The sequence below is a fragment of the Pristiophorus japonicus genome, chromosome 6 (assembly GCF_044704955.1).
Source record: "Pristiophorus japonicus isolate sPriJap1 chromosome 6, sPriJap1.hap1, whole genome shotgun sequence".
Lineage (NCBI taxonomy): Eukaryota > Metazoa > Chordata > Chondrichthyes > Pristiophoridae > Pristiophorus > Pristiophorus japonicus.
Genome location: NC_091982.1, coordinates 67,529,429 through 67,550,710, shown reverse-complemented (window position 1 = coordinate 67,550,710; position 21,282 = coordinate 67,529,429). Strand labels below are relative to the sequence as shown.

The 21,282-nt window shown below is 49.1% G+C and overlaps 1 long non-coding RNA gene across 3 annotated transcripts in view; it reads right to left on the bottom strand.

The window, feature by feature from the left end:
* Positions 1 to 6,900: 6,900 nt before the first annotated feature.
* LOC139265151 (uncharacterized) overlaps positions 6,901 to 21,282 on the bottom strand; it is a 226,033-nt gene continuing 211,651 nt past the window's right edge. For all 3 annotated transcript variants that reach the window (XR_011593478.1, XR_011593479.1, XR_011593477.1), the window contains one exon: positions 6,901 to 10,005. This is a non-coding gene — a long non-coding RNA (uncharacterized lncRNA). The remainder of the gene's footprint in view (positions 10,006 to 21,282) is intronic.

Below are 21,282 nucleotides of genomic sequence, written 5' to 3'. Positions count from 1 at the left end.
TAAAAATACATTAAAACCCCCCACTATACAAGGGCTTTTTGCCTCTGCCACTTCTGTCAATAACCACCGAAAAAACCCACGACGCTTGCAATGGTCGTTCGGCGCATAGATACCAAAGAGATCACAATTCAATTCATCCATTTGTACCTTTAGCTGTAAAAATCTCCCCTCAGTGTCCTTGTCCACCAATGCAACGTTCTCTTTTATGGACGAACTCACTAAAACAGCCACTCCTCTACGGTTATTATTTGCATAACTTGCAAACACTTCTCTCTTCCAAACCTTCCGAACTCTTTCGAGGATATTCTCATCCCAAAAGGTTTCTTGCAGACACAACAGGTCCGTGCCTTTAAAACACTGCAACTGCTGCAATTTCTTCTACCCCCTCAGTCTATTCACATTAACCGAGACCAATGTAATCATTGCTCCTAATAAAAGAAGTGTGCCTGATAATCCCATCATTAAATCTCTGGCCCTTCCCTCCTCATACTCCTCCCCAACCTTTCAGCCAGCTGTTGCGTTCTCCTGCAGCCTCTGGCACTTTCTCACCTCCTGTTTGAACTTCCCCTGCAGTTTCGGCCTCTTCCTTACATTAGGTTTCGGCCGAGGAGCTGCCCCCTCTCCCTCCTTCTGCCCCTCACTAACTTTTCCCTTTCCACATGATGCCTCTCCACCCCCCAACTCCATGTCTCCATCCTCCTCTGACTCCTCACTCTCAAGCTTGTCTGTAATCTCCCGTCCCTGTTCCCAGTCAGATACAGAATCTCCCTTAGAGAGTCCTCTGCTGACACGGTTTCTCCAACAGTGCCATTCCTTCAGCCTCACCTCCACCGCTGACCCTTGCTCCCCGTTTCTTCTCTCTCTGGGATGATGGCACTTCTCCACCCATCTTGCTCCCTTTTGACATCTGTCTCCCCGCTCCAGTCCTGCTGCCCCTTTAAGGCTTCTGCCTCTTGCACCCTCTCCTGGTCTTGCCCCCTTCTGCTCTCCAAGATGCCCGGCTCCCTGTCTGTCTTTGGAGTACTTACACTTACCCCGCACCTGCCTCTGCTCCCCCGACGGACACCTGAAGGTGAGCCGTATTATGTCCCTGACCCGTGAAATCCTCTGCTGACTTTGTGCCTTTCCACCATACTTGGTGTGTTTTCCGCCATTTCCATCCTGTTTTCTGCTCTGCAATTTTCTGTCTCTTCTTGCGCTCTTTCCTCATTCTGTTCGGCGGCTGTGTCCTCCGCCTGCTCCGCTCCTCCGGCCACTCCACTCACACCTCCTGCTCCTTCTCCTATCTCCTCATCGCTCAAGGGGCTTCCTTTTGCCGCACACTCACAGCGGGTGGGGCCTTTGTGACACACCCCACAGCTCTCTGTCTCGCAGCTCCAAGCGATGTGTCCAGACTCGTCGCAGTACAGGTCTGAACAGTTTCTTACACGATGGTCGTGTCCAAGACAGTAACTGGTTATCATGCAGAACCCAGAAGTACAACACTCCTTCCATTGTCTCGAATATCAGCTGTAGGGCAATTACTTCACCCCTCTGGGAACCGCACTGTTACATAACGGGTTCCATCGGTTACCCATGTTCCAGGATAATATCTCTTTATTCTGAGCAAAGTTTAATGTCTCACGACTCCAATTTTTTTATTAGGACCTCGTCCTCAGTATAAACCAGCAGGTTTAGGAATGAAACTACCACCTCTTCGGAATACAGCAAAGAGATCCAAGTACTTCTCACCATCCTTCAGGCTCAGTAAAAGTCTTTCCACCTCCTCTCAGCCACTGACCGTCACTTTGAATCCAACATTTGGCTTTGGTCAGCAGGCAAAGCAGCTTCCCTCACCATAGTCCTCATGTATCGCCTGGATAATATCCCAAGCTCATATCTCCTTATCCTGGCACTGAACCACCACCATGTTTTCTTGTCCAAACCTCCTGGGGTCCCAGCCCAAATCTTTGGGCCTTTTATTCTCCCTTCTCAAGGCATTCTCTCCCCAGATTAAACTCACACTGGGAGCATTGTCCTCTGAGGGGCCCGGCACCCTAGGCCCCTCAACAACATCTGGCTGAAGTTTATGGGCCAAAAAGGCCCTAAAAATTGGAAAAAAAACAACCTACTTTTTACACACTCACTCCAACTCCTTCAGTAATCAGCAGCACCTGCTCACTCCTGGCCCCTCCCACTGAGGGAGTGCTCACTCCTGCCCTCTCCCACCTACAGAGTGCTCACTCCTGGCCCCTCCCACCGAGAGAGTGCTCATTCCCGGCCCCTCCCACTTAGAGTGCTCACTCCTGGCCCTTCTCACCCAAAGAGTGCTCACTCCCGGCCCCTCCCACCTAGATTGCTCAGTTCTGGCCCCTCCCATCCAGAGAGTGCTCACTCCCGGCCCCTCCCATCCAGAGAGTGCTCAGTCCCGGCCCCTCCCATCCAGAGAGTGCTCACTCCTGGCCCCTCCCACCCAAAGAGTGCTCACTCCCAGCCCCTCCCACCTAGATTGCTCAGTTCTGGCCCCTCCCATCCAGAGAGTGCTCACTCCCGGCCCCTCCCATCCAGAGAGTGCTCAGTCCCGGCCCCTCCCATCCAGAGAGTGCTCACTCCCAGCCCCTCCCATCCAGAGAGTGCTCACTCCCGGCCCCTCTCACCTAGATTGCTCAGTTCTGGCCCCTCCCATCCAGAGAGTGCTCAGTCCCGGCCCCTCCCATCCAGAGAGTGCTCACTCCCGGCCCCTCCCACCTAGATTGCTCAGTTCTGGCCCCTCCCATCCAGAGAGTGCTCAGTCCCGGTCCCTCCCACCCAGAGAGTGCTCACTCCTGGCCCCTCCCACTGAGGGAGAGCTCACTCCTGGTACCCTCCCCTCTCTGAGAGTGCTGCACTCTGAGCTGGTTACACCGTTAACCTTGAGCCAGGATATGAAGTGCCAGTACTGAACCCAATTCAGCTCTCAACTGTCCATCTTCTATCTGTAATAAAATGTGACACTGGAAGAGACTGGATGAACAGTTTTTATACATTAAAATATTTAGGCAGCTGTAGGATATCCAAGAATTTCCATAATGCAATTAGAGCATTTCTTTAAAAAAAACATTGAGCCCATCTGCTTTTGCTGAGTTGCTCCAGGCAGGCAGTGCGAAGCCTGTAACTACGTGACAATATTTTACGAAATCAATGATATGTGAGAGACGCAGGGCGACCAACTGTTGCTGTGCCCAAACTTTTAGTTTAAAGATGCAAGAATGCCGATTATATAACACCATGTAGTCGGAGAGTCATGTTGGGTCATCCACTTTTGATTTGCAGTAATGCCACCCGGACTAGTTCCGATGGCCTAAGGAGAGTGTTGGAGAGTTATTTTCCGAATTTATTTCCCCTAATTAGGCTGAGTCTCTATCCGTCTTTTCACCTCTCACAGGAGACCGCATGGTGTCGGGTAAGTGGGGAGTGTATATATTGTGATACACAAGGCAACATCATTGTGTGGGACGGGCTGAATTTACCAGAGGGTCTTTTCCTGCCCGTCAGTTTTCGTGTGTTGATATTGATAGATGTTTGGACTCTAGGGGAATGGAGTGATCAGGACTTTGGGCACGAAGATGGTGTTGAGGTCGAAGATCAACCATGATCTTATTGAATGGTGGAGCAGGTTCGATGGGCTGAATGGCCTCCTCCTGCTCCTATTTCTTATGTTCATTCAATGTGTAGGATAAATGATATAAATGTGTAGGTCACAATGCAAATAAATAACAGCAGTTTGCAACATTAACACAAAAGCCAAGACATTTGTTTACTGATATTAATGTCAAAGCATGTCCATGTAACAGTCCTCACCCCACTGTGTTTAACACGGTTGTTGGCCGTATTGGGGATGGTCGAGGCGAATAGCAGAGATCCAGTTAAGGGGAAGCACATGAGGGAGAATGCAACAGAAGGATATGTGGATGGGGGGAGCTGAAGGCAGGTGGGAGGAGGCTGGTGTGGAGCATAAACACCGGCACAGACCGGTTGGGCCGAAGGCACGGTGTCGTTTCCAACTGGTAAGCAGCCTGCGCGGGTCCTCGCACTGCGGTGTGCCTGTACGGTCAATACCTGCGCTGTAATGGTGGGCTGAGGAATACATAAGAATATAAGAACATAAAAACTAGGAACAGGAGTAGGCTATACGACCCCTTGAGCCTGCGCCGCCATTTAATCAGATCATGGTTGATCCGATCATGGACTCAGCTCCACTTCCCTGCCCACTCCCCATAACCCCTTATCCCCTTATCATTTAAGAAACTGTCTATTTCTGTCTTAAATGTATTCAATGTCCCAGCTTCCACAGCTCTCTGAGGCAGCGAATTCCACAGATTTACAACCCTCTGAGAGAAGAAATTTCTCCTCATCTCTGTTTTAAAATGGGCTGCCCCTTATTCTAAGGTCATGCCTCCTAGTTCTAGTCTCCCCCATCAGTGAAAATATCCTCTCTGCATCCACCTTGTCAAGCCCCCTCATAATCTTATATGTTTCGATAAGTTCATCTCTCATTCTTTTGAATTCCAATGAGTGGAGGTCCAACCTACTCAACCTTTCCTCATAAGTCAACCCTCTCATTCCCGGAATCAACCTAGTGGATCTTCTCTGAACTGCCTCCACAGCAAGTATATCCTTTCGTAAATATGGAAACCAAAACTGCACACAGTATTCCAGGTGTGGCCTCACCAATACTCTGTACAGCTGTAGCAAGACTTCCCTGCTTTTATACTCCATCCCCTTTGCAATAAAGACCAAGCTACCATTGGCCTTCCTTATCACTTGCTGTACCTGCATACTATCCTTTTGTGATTCATGCACAAGTACCCCCAGGTCCCGTTGTACTGCGGCACTTTGCAATCTTTCTCCATTTAAATAATAACTTGCTCTTTGATTTTTTTCTGCCAAAGTGCATGACCTCACACTTTCCAACATTATTATACTCCATCTGCCACGTTGTTGCCCATTCACTTAGCATGTCTATGAAGGTGCTCAGCGATCAGTACACTGACCACATATAAGGTGAAGACTCAGGAGAGGGGAATTAGGCTTTTCCAGTAGCGTGAGACGGACATGATGATTGGCACGCCCAGCTTCCACTGCACTCGATGTACCTTTCCGTTGACTGCCGAGACAGTTTTAAGCTATTAACAAAGACCAATTTCACCTCACCCCGCTTCATCTGTTAATCAGAGATATATTTCCTAGTGCGCGTGACAGAACTAGGTAATGGATTTGAAAAGCGACCTCACACAATGTAATTTAATTCTCGTGCACATTTAATATATCCTTCCATCAGCAACTGTGGGTACTTCAATTTCATTTATTAATTCTGTATTGCAATTAAATTTACAGCTGAGCCTGTTGTATGGTATGTTGCATCACTTGCCTTTTCCGGGACCTCGTTGAGTTGCTGTATTTGTAAATTGGCGTACAATTCCTTTGTGAAGTGCTTCTGCCATATGCTGCTCCAATTCAGATGGGAGCCGATCATCTGACAGATGAGACCTAATGGTTCCACCCTGCTGGCCAAAGACCACCCTAAGTGAAGGAAGAGCATCCAGGAGGGCGCTGAGCACCTCGAGTCCCATTACCGAGAGCATGCAGAAATCAAGTGCAGGCAGCAGAAAGTGCGTGCGGCAAATCAGTCCCACCCTCCCCTTCCCTCAACCACTGTCTGTCCCACCTGTGACAGAGACTGTAATTCCTTTATTGGACCGTACATCATCATCATCATAGGCAGTCCCTCGAAATTGAGGAAGACTTGCTTCCACTCTAAAAGTGAGTTCTCAGGTGGCTGCGCGGTGCCAAAAGCTGCTTTATCCTGCCGATGCAGTGAGGTTGTTGTCCTGCTAAAGGGGAGGACGCACTGCCGTTGCCGCCATGGTTTTTTTTTGTCAGCCGACTGCCATGTCGATCCAACAATTATGTCCCCGGGTTCGGCCTCCCTGAGGACTGAACTTCAGAAAACACGCAGGCTCTCTCCTTTAAGTGATGGGGAGGGACATGATGACGCGGCCCCATGGTGACATCATTAGCGCTACGCTGCTGACCAACAGCGACGGCCACTCCACCCCCATCCCCCCCAACGTCCGTCGGCCCCCAAGTGCGCTCACTGCCGCACATCTGCCCCCATTATCAGCGACTTCCGGTCCGCTCAAAAAAAAGCCAATGAGTGGAATTTGGCTCAAGAGGCCACCGCGTCCACTGCGCCGGTGAAAACAGACGGACCAGCGGTAGGCAATTGCTGCCCCAGTGTATCTTCGGGGAGCCTTGAAAATCCATCTTCATTATTTTCAATGTCGGAGCCAACTTTGAGTCCTCGCTCACTTGCTCAACCACAGAGCAATTAAAGTTCGACTCTTCCTGCCGACATTTTTCTCTGCATGTAACTGACGGCATTAGAGAAGCAGAAAATCCCTATTTACATTGTTCTGTACCACAGGTGCGTAACTTTGAACTGGATTGCCTTTGTTTAGTTAACGGAAAACAGGAGCAGGAGGAGGCCATTGAGCCCCTCGAGCCTGTTCCGTCATTCAATCACATCATGGCTGATCTGTCTCTCAATTCCATTTAACCACCTTTGCTCCAGATCCCTTGATACCCTTAACCAATAAAACGATAGCCAACTCAGTCTCGGAAATTTCAATCGACACCCCCCCCACCCCCCCCCCCCCCGAGCAACCACAGCCTTTTGGGGAGAGAGTTCCAATTTTCACTGCCCTTGTGTAATAAAGCATTTCCTGATTTCAGTCCTGAACGGCCTAGCTCTAATGTTAAGATTGCGTCCCTGGTTCTGGACTCCCCCCACCAGGGGCAATGGTTTCTGTGTATCTAAAGCCAAATTAAATTGATCAAAAACACAAGCTCATGTAAAGAAATAACAACAACAACAACTAGTATTTATATAGCACCTTTAACATAGTGCAACGTCCCAAGGCGCTTCACAGGAGTATTATGAGACAAAAAAATGACACCGAGCCGCATAAGGAGAAATTAGGGCAGGTGACCAAAAGCTTGGTCAAAGAGGTGGGTTTTAAGGAGCGTCTTGAAGGAGGAAAGAGAGGCAGAGAGGTTTTGGCCAATATAAGACCGAGCTCTGATCTGCCACAGCTGGGTCACATGAATATTAAAGCTTCCATTGAAAGTCTCTCTTTTCATTCTAACATCCTAAAACAACTTGAAAGAATTTTCTGAAATAAAAACCGAAGAAGAAAGACAAATATAAAAGGTGAGCAGTAGTAAATGAGATATTATAATCTGTACACCACATCCTGCCAACCCAAGTCTTTGAATGCTGTTACAGCGATTGCACAGCTGACTGACGCAGATACAAACTGTTTGAAAATTCATTCTCAGGGTGTGGGCACCATCGGCAGAGCACATGTTTAGTGCCCACCCTTAGTTGCCCCGAGAAGGTGCAGATGGGCCGCCTTCTATAGAATTTGGTACAACGGAGTGGCTTCCTCTGCCACATTGCTGTGGGCCTGGAGTCACCTATAGTCCCAGACCTGGTAATTCTGGCAGATTTCCTTCTCAAAAGTGACATAAGTGAACCAGTTGGGTTGTTACCACAATCAGACAGCTTCATCGTCTCTGGACACTCTAGGGATGGATGAGAGACACCGGTGCAAATTGATCAGGTTACTAACACCGAGGGGTATAATGGACACACTGGTGTTGGAATTATTTAAATGGAGAAAGATTGCAAAGTGCTGCAGTACAGCGGGACCTGGTGGTATTTGTGCATGAAACACAAAAGGATAGTATGCAGGTACAGCAAGTGATCAGGAAGGCCAATGGACTCTTGGCCTTTATTGCAAAGGGGATGGAGTATAAAAGCAGGGAAGTCTTGCTACAGTTATACAAGGTATTGGTGAGCATGCAGTTTTGGTTTCCATATTTAAGAAAGAATATACTTGCATTGGAAGCAGTTCAGGGAAGGTTCACTAGATTGATTCCGGAGATGAGGGGGTTGACTTATGAGGAAAGGTTGAGTAGGTTGGGCCTCCACTCAGTGGAATTCAGAAGAATGAGAGGAAATCTTATTGAAACGTATAAGATTATGAGGGGGCTTGACAAGGTGGATGCAGAGAGGTTGTTTCCACTGGTAGGGGAGACTAGAACTAGGGGGCATGATCTTAGAATAAGGGGCCGCCCATTTAAAACTGAGATGAGGAGAAATTTCTTCTCTCAGAGGGTTGTAAATCTGTGGAATTCGCTGCCTCAGAAAGCTGGGACATTGAATGCATTTAAGACAGAGATAGACAGTTTCTTAAACAATACGGGGATAAGGGGTTATGGGGAGCGGGCAGGGAAGTGGAGCTGAGTCCATGATCGGATCAGACATGATTATATTAAATGGTGCAACAGGCTCGAGGGGCCGTATGGCCTACTCCTGCTCCTATTTCTTATGTTCTTATGATAGGCAGATCGTAGGATATTCCACCCCAGAGCTGGGTTCCCCCACATCTGGCATCCGTGATGTGTTGAAAGAACGGATTGCTGAGATTGAAAGCGCTAAGTCTGATGAACTACGCAACAAATGCTCTGACTCGGGATCTACCACGTAAGGAGGCCTTTAGTTTCTCCTAAATTATCTTAGAAGAAGAATATTGTGAACCGTAAACAAGCATTTTTGTTGTGCCTTAAGGAAAGAAGGACAGACTTGCATTTCTATAGCGCCTTTCGTGCTCTCAGAATGTCCCGAAGTGCTTTACAGCCAATGAAGTACATTAGGAGTGTAGTCCCTGTTGTAATGCAGGAAATGCGGCAGCCAAGTTGCGTACAGCAAGCTCCCACAAACAGCAATGTAATAATGACCAGATAAATAAGCTGGCAAAAGGTAGTGGTGTTCCACAGGGACCACTGATGTTCACCTTTTACATAAACCATTTGGACTCGGGAATCAGAAGTACAATTTCAAAATTTGGAGACGACACAAAGGAAGAAGAATAAGGAGATCACATTTTGGAAAAAATGTGTGTAAATGGGATAGAGGAGCAGAGGAATTGGGGGTACAGGTACACAAATCACTAAAGTTAGCGTCGCAGGTTAATAAGGCCATAAATGCAAACCAAGCACTGGGGATCATTTTTCGAGGGACAGAATTGACAAGCAGTGAAGTTATGTTAAACTTGGTAGTATTGTGCACAGTTCTGGTCTCCATATTATAAAAAGGACATAGAGGCACTGGAGGAGGTGCAAAACGATTTATTAGAATTATGTAACAGACTGGGGCTCTTTTCTTTAGAAAGAGGAGACTGAGAGAGATCTTTAAGTTGATGAAGGGTTTTGATAGGGTAGACGTAGAGAAGATGTTTCCCCTTGTGGGGGGAGACCAGAACTAGGGGGGTCATAAATATAAAATAGTCACTAATAAATCCAATGGGGAATTCAGGAGAAACTTCTTTACCCAGAGAGTGGTGAGAATGTGGAACTCGCTGCCACAGGGAGTGGTTGAAGTGAATAGTATCGATGCATTTGAGGGGAAGCTGGATAAACACATGAGGGAGAAAGGAATAGAGGGATATGGTGTTGGGGTGAGAAGTAGAGGGGTGGGAGGAGGCTGGTGTGGAGCATAAACACCGGCATGGACCATGGGGCTGAATATAAAATTTCTCAGTTTAGTATTAAACCACTTATGTCCTGTAGAGTATTTATTGAATCTCTCCATTGAAGGCCAATTCACGGCCACAATATAGTTGGCAAAACTAGCACGTCTTAGCATAAGGGCAGTTAACTTGCATCCAGAATACACAATTAAACATTACAATTATTAATGAAGAGCACATGTAACCATTAAAGGAAATTATGGATGTTTTTGCTGTACTATATCTGATTAACATATAAAGTCTTCATGAGCTTCTAGTTCAAGGTCACACACAATTTTTAAAAACAAGATTTGTAGTCAGCTTCTCAACACTGAAGGAGTTCGGTCCAATTTCACGTTCAACCACCTTGCTCCTGATTTCTCACAGATATCGACTGTTGTAGTCTGAATATCTGCAAACCAACACAATGATACCGTGATTAGATTTATCTTAAATGTAGAGAGAGCCTGGAGCAGCAAAGACAACAACAACTTGAATTTATATAGCACCTTTAAAATAGTAAAATATCCCAAGGCGCTTCAAAAGAGCGTAATCAAACAAAATTTGACACCGAGCCACATATTAGGACAAGGCTTGGTCAAAGAGGTAGCTTTAAGGTGTGCCTTAAAGGAGAAGAGATAGAGCGACAGAGGGGTTTAGCAAGTGTATTCCAGAGCTTGGGGCCCAGGCAGCAGAAGGCACGGCCACCAATGTTGGAGCAATTAAAATTGGGGATGCAGAAGAGGCCAGAATTGGAGGCCCCATGCCCATTATACACCGTGCCCGTTATACACCGTGCCCGTGATACACCGCCCGTTATACACCACGCCCGTTATACACCCGTCCATTACATACTCGCCCGTTATACATCACGCCCGTTATACACCGCCCGTTATACACCTTGCCCATTATACACCCGTCCATTATACACCCTGCCCATTATACACCCTGCCCGTGATACACCCTGCCCTATTTTCTTGTTCAACGATGTAAAAGGGGTATAAAACGTGCGTATGTATAACAGAAAATGTAAAACTGGATAACAAGAAGCAGCTTCACTATCGCGATCTACTGGAGATCCCTTGGGGCGGGAGAGCTTCAGTCCCTGGGCTGGCAAGAGCCCCTCACCACAGGTGTCCACTCAGTTTCTCACAGGACACATCTGGTGCCCCCTTGCATGGCCCAGAAGCAACACAAGTACAGGCCTGTCCCATGGCTTGCTGTGCACCTAGTGACAGGGGCGGCAATTTCTCATATTCTATCTTCATTCCTGGAATGTGGGCATCACTGGCAAGGCCAGCATTTATTGCCCATCCCCTAGCTGCCCCTTGAGAAGGTGTTAATGGTCCATTTTTGATGGTCTTGCTCATTCCAGTTTTGAGGTTTACTCCCGTACTCTCGCCTCTGTAATACAGCCATCCCTACTGGACTACTGTTATACTGCAGGGGTGGAAGATGCTTGTGTGTGAATTCTTTTAACGTGGGGTGGCCGTTGCACACCAGCCACCACACAGGTTTGACAGAGCTAGGTCTTGGTCCAGTGGCAAGGGGATCCAAGACTACTGGAGACCAGGCGCCGTTAAAAAGAATTCACACACAGACATCTTCCACCGCTTAAAATGAATTTGGGACCTGGAACGTCAGGACCCTCATGGACAACCCCAACAGTAACAGACCGGAATGTCACACTGTTATCATTGCCCGGGAACTCAGACGTTTCGAGGTCGACATCGTTTCCCTAAGCGAGACCCAGTGGGCAGGGGAAAGCCAGCTCAAGGAACATGGTGGAGGTTACACCTTATTCTGGAAAGGCAAACCAGAAGAACGTTGCCTCCATGGAGTTGGTTTTACCATCAAGAACGAGCTGGTCCACTGCCTCAAAGACTCCTCCTGTGGGATTAGTGAACGTCTCATGACTCTCCAGCTCACTCTAGCCCGGAACCAGTGTGCCACAGTTATCAGCGTGTACGCCCCAACACTGGAAGCTACCGATGAGGCCCAAGAGGAATTCTACTCCAGCCTCAAACAATCCCTGTCCCGAGTCCCAACGGACAACAAACTGATCCTCCTGGATGACTTAAATGCCAGAGTCGGAAAGGACACAGACCTCTGGGGAGGCATGATCGGCAGAGAGGGGTTAGGGAAAAACAACTCCAGCGGTACCCTGTTCCTGACAAAATGTCTAGAACATGACCTTGTCATCACCAACACCTTGTTCCGTCAGAGGGACAAGTACAAGGCATCGTGGCAACACCCTCACTCCAAGCACGGGCATCTACTCGACTACATCATCGTCTGAGCGAGGGATGGCAAGGACAGGCGCATCACTCGCGCCATGACTGGAGCCAAGGACTGCTGGTTGGACCACCACCTAATCCGCTCCATCATTAACATCAACATTGCCCCCAAAGCAGCGACGGCAACAGAAACATTGCTACAGGAAAATCAACGCTGGAGCACTCAGAGACCCAACTAAGAAAGCCCTATTCAGCCAGAAACTCTCTACCAACCTGATGACTCCCAGTGACCCAGAGATGCAGAGTGCTCATGGTGCCTGGTCTGCCTCAAGGCCTCCATAATTAGCACCTGTGAAGAGCCGCTCAGTCACTCGACCAGGAAACACTAAGACTGGTTCGACGAGAACGACCAGGAGATCCAGGAGTTAATAAGCTGCAAACGCAAGGCACTCTTGAACTGGAAGCAGCAACACAACTCGAGAGCAAGAAAGCAGCTCTACAGACGTCTGAAGGCCGAGGTCCAACAGAAAACCCGCGACCTAAAGAACAAATGGTGGGTGGAGAAAGCGCAGGAGATCCAACAGCTGGCCGACAACCACGACTTGAGAGGATTCTTCAGTGAAGTGAAGAGCACCTATGGCCCAAGCACCCAAGATCCTACCCCACTGAGGGCCAAGAACAGAGAAGTTTTAATCAAGGAGAGAGAGGCAGTCAGGGCCCGCTGGAAGAAGCACTTCGAGGGATCTCCTCAACCGAGACTCTGTCTTCAACGTGCGTGTCCTCGACTCCATCCCGCAGCAAGCTACCAGCCACCATCTCAGCACAACCCCAGCCCAGCATGAGGTTGAAAAGGCCATCTAACAACAAGTCATTAGGAGCAGATGGAATCCCCGCCGAAGCACTAAGGCATGGCGGAGAAGCACTACTGGTACGGATTCATGACCTCATCTCTCTTATCTGGAAGGATGAGATCATGCCAGGAGATCTCAGAAACGCTGTAATCATGACCAGCTTCAAGAAAAGGGATAGGTTCGACTGCGGTAACTACAGAGGAATCTTCCTGCTGTTGACCACCGGGAAAGTCATCGCAAGGATCCTTCTCAATCGCCTTCTCCCTGTGGTTGAAAAACTCCTCCTAGAGTCACAATGCGGATTTCGCCCACTAAGGGATACAACGGACATGATCTTCACCATGTGGCAGATACAAGAGAAATGCAGGGATCAGAACCAACTCTTGTACATGGCCTCCTTCGACCTCACAAAAGCCTTCGACACTGTCAACCGTGAGGGATTATGGAGCGTACTCTTCAAACTTGGCTGTCCTCAAAAGTTTGTCACCATTCTCCGCCTGCTCCACGATGACATGCTAGCTATAATCCTGACCAACGGATCCATCACAGACCCAATCCACGTTCAGACCCAATCCACATTCAGACCAGGGTCAAGCAAGGCTGTGTCATCGCACCAACGCTCTTCTCGATCTTCCTTGTTGCAATGCACCATCTCATCCTCAGCAATCTCCCCGTTGGAGTGGAGCTAAATTACAGGACAAATGGGAATCTGTGCAACCTCTGCCCTGTCAAGGTCATCCCATCCTCTGTCATTGAACTACTGTACCCAGACGACGTTTGCGGCTGTGCACATTCGGAGGCCAAACTCCAAGCCATCGTCAATGTTGTGTATCTGTAAAGCATGCACTCCCATGTTCCGCCACCGGGGAGCGCATCCCCTGAAGTCCCAAGGGATCCCAGCATTCCTTGGGAGCACTGTTATAAGCCGGCCTCTAAGGCCTGTTCCTCACTCTGGAGTGTCTTAATAAAGACTGAGGCCGCTGTTACTTTAACCTCCCTGTGTGCAGTTTCATCTGTGTTAGGAACACAATAACTGGCGACGAGTATACGAATCCAATGCAAAGATGCAGCAAACTGTGGGCATCCTGGAGAAGTTCTTGGAGGGTGAGGACTGGGAAGCCTATGTCGATTGGCTAGACCAGTATTTTGTAGCCAACGAGCTGGATGGAGAAGGAGAGCGGTCCTCCTCACAGTCTGCGGGGCACCGACCTACAGCCTCATGAAGAATCTTCTGGCTCCGGTAAAACCCACAGATAAGTCATATGAGGAGCTGTGTACACTGGTTCAGGAGCATCTTAACCCGAGGGAGAGCGTGCTGATGGCGAGGTATCGGTTCTACACGTGCCAGCGATCTGAAGGTCAGGAAGTGGCGAGCTACGTCGCTGAGCTAAGGCGACTTGCGGGACAATGTGAGTTTGATGGCTACCTGGTGCAAATGCTCAGAGACCTTTTTGTACTGAGCATTGGCCACGAGACCATCCTACGAAAACTTTTGACTGTAGAGCCATCGACCCTCAGCAAAGCCATTGTGATAGCACAGGTGTTTATGTCCACCAGTGATAACACCAAACAAATCTCTCAGCACACAAGTGCTGGCAATGTTCATAAAGTAACTGGAACTATGGTTGTGAGCAGAAATGTACAGGGCAGAAACCACGAGTTTACAACTGCCAGCAGACCTCAGGTGACCCAGATGACTCAGAGTCCGCAACAAAGGATGAATGCAAGGCAATTCACACCTTGTTGGCGTTGTGGAGGCTTCCATTCAGTCTATTCATGCCGCTTCAAAGGGTATGTTTGCAAGAGCTGTGGAACAATGGGACACCTCCAACGAGCTTGCAGATGAGCTGCAAGCTCTGCAAAACCTGCTAACCACCACGTGGCAGAGGAAGATCGGTCCATGGTGGATCAAAGCAATTTCAAGCCTCAGAGAGAGGAGGCAGATGCTGAAGTACACTGGGTGCACACATTTTCGCTGAAATGTCCACCTATAATGCTAAATGTAAAATTGAATGGCTTACCTGTAGCCATGGAACTGGACACTAGCCAATCCATCATGAGTAAAAAGATGTTTGAGAAACTGTGTGCAACAAGGCACTCAGACCAGCCCTGAGCACTATCCACACGAAACTGAGAAAATACACCAAAGAGCTTATCATTGTCCTGGGCAGCGCCATGGTCAAGGTCACTTACGAGGGCACGGTGCATGAACTGGCACTCTGGATTGAGCCAGGCATTGGAAACTTTTCCGGGGCGAAGGTGCGGATCCAATTGGTCCCAGAGGCACGACCCATTCTCCATAAGGCACGAGCGTTACCTCACATGATGAGGGTGAGAGTGCAAATCGAGCTGGACAGGCTGCAACGCGAGGGCATCATCTCCCCAGTGGAATTCAGCGAGTGGGCCAGCCCGATTGTTACAGTACTCAAAAAGGATGGCACGGTCAGGATTTGCGACGATTATTAAGTAACTATTAATCGTTTCTCATTACAGGACCAATACCTGCTACCTAAGGCAGACGACCTAATTGTGACACTGGCAGGAGGCAAGACGTTCACCAAGCTCGACCTGACTTCGGCCTACATGACGCAGGAGTTGGAGGAGTCTTCGAAGGGCCTCACCTGCATCATCACGCACAAGGGACTGTTCATCTACAACAGATGCCCGAATGGAATTCGATCGGCTGCAGTGATCTTCCAGAGAAACATGGAGAGCCTACTCAAGTCGGTACCACGCACGGTGGTTTTTCAGAACGACATATTGGTCACGGTTCGGGACACCGTCGAGCATCTACAATACCTGGAGGAGGTCCTCCAGTGACTGGATCGCGTAGGGCTGCGGCTTAAGAGGTCGAACTACGTCTTCATGGCAACAGAAGTGGAGTTTTTGGGGAGAAAGATCACGGCGGATGGCATTTGGCCCACAGACGCCAAGACAGAGGCTATCAGGAATGCGCCCAGGCCACAGAACGTCACGGAGCTGTGGTCGTTCCTGGGACTCCTCAACTATTTTGGTAACTTCCTACCGGGGTTAAGCACACTCTTAGAGCCCCTACATGTGTTATTCCGTAAAGGTGAGAACTGGATATGGGGAAAAAAACAAATAATTGCTTTTGAGAAAGCCAGAAACATTTTATGCTCCAACAAGCTGCTTGTATTGTATAACCCGTGTAAAAGACTTGTGCTAGCATGTGATGCGTCGTCGTACGGAGTCAGGTGTGTATTACAACAAGCTAATGTTGCGGGGAAGTTGCAACCTGTCACCTATGCCTCCAGGAGCTTGTCTAAGGCCGAGAGGGCCTACAGCATGATTGAGAAAGAGGCATTAGCATTTGTGTTCGGGGTAAAGAAAATGCATCATCTGTTTGGCCTCAAATTTGAGCAGGAAACCGATCACAAGCCCCTCATATCCCTGTTCGCTGAAAACAAGGGGATAAATACCAATGCCTCAGCCCGCATACAAAGGTGGGCACTCACGCTATCAGCCTATAACTATACTATCAGCGTATAACTATACCACCGAGAACTGTGCGGATGCTCTCAGTCGGCTACCATTGCCCACCACGGGGCTGGAAATGGCGCAGCCTGCAAACTTGTTGATGGTGGCACAGCCCGCAGACTTGTTGATGGTCATGGAAGCATTTGAAAATGATAAATCACCTGTCACGGCCTGCCAGATTAGGACTTGAACCAGCCAAGATCCTCTGCTGTCCCCAGTAAAAAACTGTGTACTGCATGGGAGCTGGGCCAGCATCCCCGTTGAAATGCAAGAGCTAATCAAGCCATTCCAGCATTGAAAGGGCAAGCTGTCCATTCAGGCAGACTGCCTGTGTTGGGGTAACCGCGTAGTGCTACCCAAAAAGGGCAGGGAGACGTTCATCTCGGATCTCCACAGATAGCCAGATCCCAATTGTGGTGGCCTGGTATCGACTCTGACTTAGAGTCCTGTGTACGGCAATGCAGTGTGTGTGCTCAGTTGAGCAACACGCCCAGAGAGGCACCACTAAGTTTGTGGTCCTGGCCCTCCAGACCATGCTCGAGTAACCATGTCGACTATGCGGGCCCGTTTCTCGGTAAAATGTTCCTGGAGTTGGTGGATGCTTTTTCAAAATGGATTGAATGTGAAATAATGTCGGGAAGCATCGCCACCGCCACCATTGAAAGCGTGAGGACCATGTTTGCCACCCACGGCCTGCCTGACATACTAGTCACTGACAAATGGCCACGTTTCACCAGTGCCGAATTTAAAGAATTCATGACCCGCAATGTGATCAAACACGTCACTCGGCCCCATTTAAACCAGCCTCCAATGGGCAGGCAGAGCGGGCAGTACAAACAATCAAACAGAGCCTCAATTGAGTCACAGAAGGCTCACTCCAAACCCGCCTATCCCGAGTATTGCTCAGCTACCGCATGAGACCCCACTTGCTCACAGGGGTGCCCCCAGCTGAGCTACTCATGAAAAGGACACTTAAAACCAGACTCTCGCTAGTTCACCCCAACCTGCATGACCAGGTAGAGAGCAGGTGGCAGCAACAAAATGTAAACGATGGTCATGCCACTGTGTCACGGGAAATTGATCTGAATGACCCTGTGTATGTGCTAAACTATGGACATGGTCCCAAGTGGATCGCGGGCACGGTGATAACTAAAGAAGGGAGTAGGGTGTTTTTAGTCAAACTAGACAATGGACAAATTTGCAGAAAGCACTTGGACCAAACGAGGCTGCGGTTCACAGACTGCCCTGAACAACCCACAGCAGACACCACCTTTTCGAGCCCACAACACACACCCAAAGGATCAACGACACTACCCCGGACCAGGAAATCGAACCCATCACACCCAACAGCCCAGCAAGGCCAGGCTCAACCAGCAGCCCTGCAGGGCCAACAACATGCCAGCCAAGCTAGAACACAGCCAACACAACAGAACAGATATTTGTAACGAGGCGGTCCACCAGGGAAAGAAAGGCTCCCGACTGCCTCACCTTGTAAATAGTTTTCACTTTGACTTTGCGAGGGAGTGATGTTGTGTATCTGTAAAGCATGCACTCCCATGTTCCGCCACCAGGGAGCGCATCCCCTGAAGTACCAAGGGATCCCAGCATTCCTTGGGAGCACTGTATATAAGCCGGCCCCTAAGGCCTGTTCCTCACTCTGGAGTGTCTTAATAAAGACTGAGGTCACTGTTACTTCAACCTCCCTGTGTGCAGTCTTATCTGTGTTAGGAACACAATAGTCAACACCTTCACCGAGGCATACGAGAGCATGGACTTTACACTAAACATCCACAAGACAAATGTCCTCCACCAACCTACCCCCGCCACACAGCACTGTCCACCGGTTATCAAAATCCAAGGCATGGCCTTGGACAACGTGGACCATTTTCCATACCTCAGGAGCGTACAAGGGCAGACATCGACGACAAGGTTCAACACCGCCTTCAGTGTGCCAGTGCAGCCTTCGGTTATCTGACAAAGAGAGTGTTCGAAGACCAAGACCTCAAACCCAGCATCAAGCTCATGGTCTACAGGGCAATAGTGATACCTGCCCTCATATGCATCTGAGACATGGACTATATACAACAGGCACCTCACAGCACTGGAGAAATGTCATCAATGCTGCCTCAGGAAGATCTTGCAAATCCATTGGCAGGACAGATGCACCAATGTCAGTGTTCTCGCCCAGGCCAACATCCCCAGCATTGAAGCATTGACCACGCTTGATCAGCGCTGCTGGACGGGCCACATCGTCCGCATGCCTGATACGAGACTCCCAAAGCAAGCGCTCTACTTGGAGCTCCGACACGGCAAGCGAGCCAAAGGTGGGCAGAAGAAACGCTTCAAGGAAACCCTCAAGGCCTCCTTGAAGACGTTCAACATCCCCACCGGCATCTGGGAGTCCCTGGCACAAGATCGCTCAAAATGGAAGAGAATAATCTGTGAGGACGTCGAACGCTTGGAGTCTCTTCACCGGGAGCAAGTGGAGACCTAGCGCATATGGTGGAAGGAGCTCATGAAAAGCCAAGCACTTCAACAAATCAGCACTTCAACCAATGTCCTTTCAACCACCATCTGTTCATCCTGCGACAGAGACTGTAGTTCCCACATCGGACTCTTCAATCAGCTGAGAACTCATTTTTAATGTGGAAGCAAGCCATCCTTGACTCCGAGGGGCTGCCTGTGACAATGATGATGATGTACTGCAACTATTGAGATAAGTCATCATCTGCAGTCACTTGAAATCGAGGAAGACTTGCTTCCACTCTAAAAGTGAGTTCTCAGGTGACTGAACAGTCCAATACGGGAATTACAGTCTGTCACAGGTGGGGCAGACAGTCATTGGAGGAAAGGGTGGGTGGGGAGTCTGGTTTGCCGCACGCTCCTTCCGCTGCCTGCGCTTGTTTTCTGCATGCTGTCGGCGATGAGACTCGATGTACTCAGCACCCTCCCGGATGCTTTTCCTCCAGTTGGGGCAGTCTTTGGCCAGGGACTCCAGGTGTCCGTGGGGATGTTGCACTTTATCAAGGAGGCTTTGAGGGTGTCCTTGAAACGTTTCCTCTGCCCACCTGGGGCTCGCTTGCCGTGTAGGAGTTTCGAGTAGAGTGCTTGCTTTGGGAGTCTCATGTCGGGCATATGGGCAATGTGGCCTGCTCAGCGGAGCTGGTCGAGCGTGGTCAGTGCTTCGATGCTGGGGATATTGGCCTGAGTGAGAAAATAAACATTGGTGCATCTGTCCTCCTAGGAGATTTTCAGGATCTTGCGGAGGCAGTGCTGGTGGTACTTCTCCAGCACTTTGAGGTGTCTACTGTACATGGTCCACGTCTCTGAGCCACATAGGAGGGCGGGTATGACCTGTAGACCATGAGCTTGGTGCCAGATTTGAAGGCCAGGTCTTCAAACACTCTCTTCCTCAGGCGATCGAAGGCTGCGCCGGTGCACTGGAGGCGGTGTTGTACCTCGTCGTCGATGTCTGCCCTTGTTGGCGCCCAAGATATGGGAAATGGTCCACATTGTCCAAGATCATGCTGGGAGATCTCAGAGAAGCAGTAATCGTGACCATCTTCAAAAAAGGGGACAAATCCGACTGCCGCAACTACAGAGGAATCTCCCTGCTGTCGGTCACTCGGAAAGTCATCGCAAGAATCCTTCGCAACCATCTTCTCCCTGTGGCTGAAGAACTCCTTCCGGAGTCACAGTGCTGATTCCATTCACTAAGGGGTACAACGGACATGATCTTCACCGCGCGACAACTGCAAGAGAAATGCAGGGAACAGCACCAACTCTTGTACATGGCCTTCTTTGACCTCATAAAGACCTTTGACACTGTCAACCATGAGGGACTATGGAGCCTCCTCCTCCGTTTCGGCTGCCCCCAAAAGTTTGTCACCGTTCTCCGCATGCTCCACAACGACATGCAAGCCATGATCCTGACAAACGACTCCACCACAGACCCAATCCTTGTCCGGACCAGGATCAAGCAGGGCTGCGTCATCGCACCAACGCTCTTCTCGATCTTCCTCGCTGCAATGCTCCATCTCACTCTCAACAAGCTCCCCGCTGGAGTGGAACTAAACTATCGAAACAATGGGAACCTGTTCAACCTTCAACGCCTCCAGGTTAGATCCAAGATCGTCCCACGCTCTGTCATCGAACTACAATACGGGCACAAGCAGTGGCCGAACTCCAAGCCACAGTCAACATCTTCACCGAGGCATATGAGAGCATGGACCTTACACTAAACATTCGTAAGACAAAGGTCCTCCACCAATCTGACCCCGCCACACACACACACAGTAAAGGATCATGTGGCAAGGTCACATGATGTATTGGAGCCATCTTGTGTGGAGTGTGTTTGTTAGTGATGTCCTAAGAATGTATCACAGCCTCCTCAAAGTATCCTTGGTATGGGTCACCGGGGTGGAATTTCCTGTGTATCTACATCCAGAGACGGATGTGATTGGGGTCTGAGGCAGACACCCAGCCTAAAAACTCGAGGGAACTCAGACACAAGTGTGTTACGCTCAAAGTCGCGCTAAGCCAGAATTTCCTCGATTGTTTACTCCTGTCTATTGAGCCCCAGCACCTGACCGCATTGTTTGAATCCCTCCGCCGCCAGACTAATGTGACTTACACGCAAATTTCCTGCAATTGCGCTGGATCAGAATGGGTGTAAAATTTGCCCGGCAATTTAGATGTAACAGGAGAGGGGTCATTTTACTGGGATTTAACTGTGATATTTAAAGCTATTTTTAAAAGATTGATGCTTGCCGAGACCTGCTCAGTATTTTCTGTTTTTATGGCACCAGTATAAGTCACATTAAAAATGTAAAAATTTCCCCAATTACATGTTCTTAACCTTGCTGTGTCTGATGTGCATGAATGATGGCTTGAAACTTCCAGTTAAATATTTAAAGAAGGAATATATGATGCGAGTTCTGCACTTTCCTCTGGCCCCAATGGTTTCCACTAAAATCCACTTCTGTACACTCATTTTATGTTCCTGCATATGCTGCTGGGACTGGCAGGAAATTTAGGTGTAAATTTGACATCGGCGTAAAAGCCGGACGAATTTTGAGTGTAATTTCCTGTTGCCAGGAAATC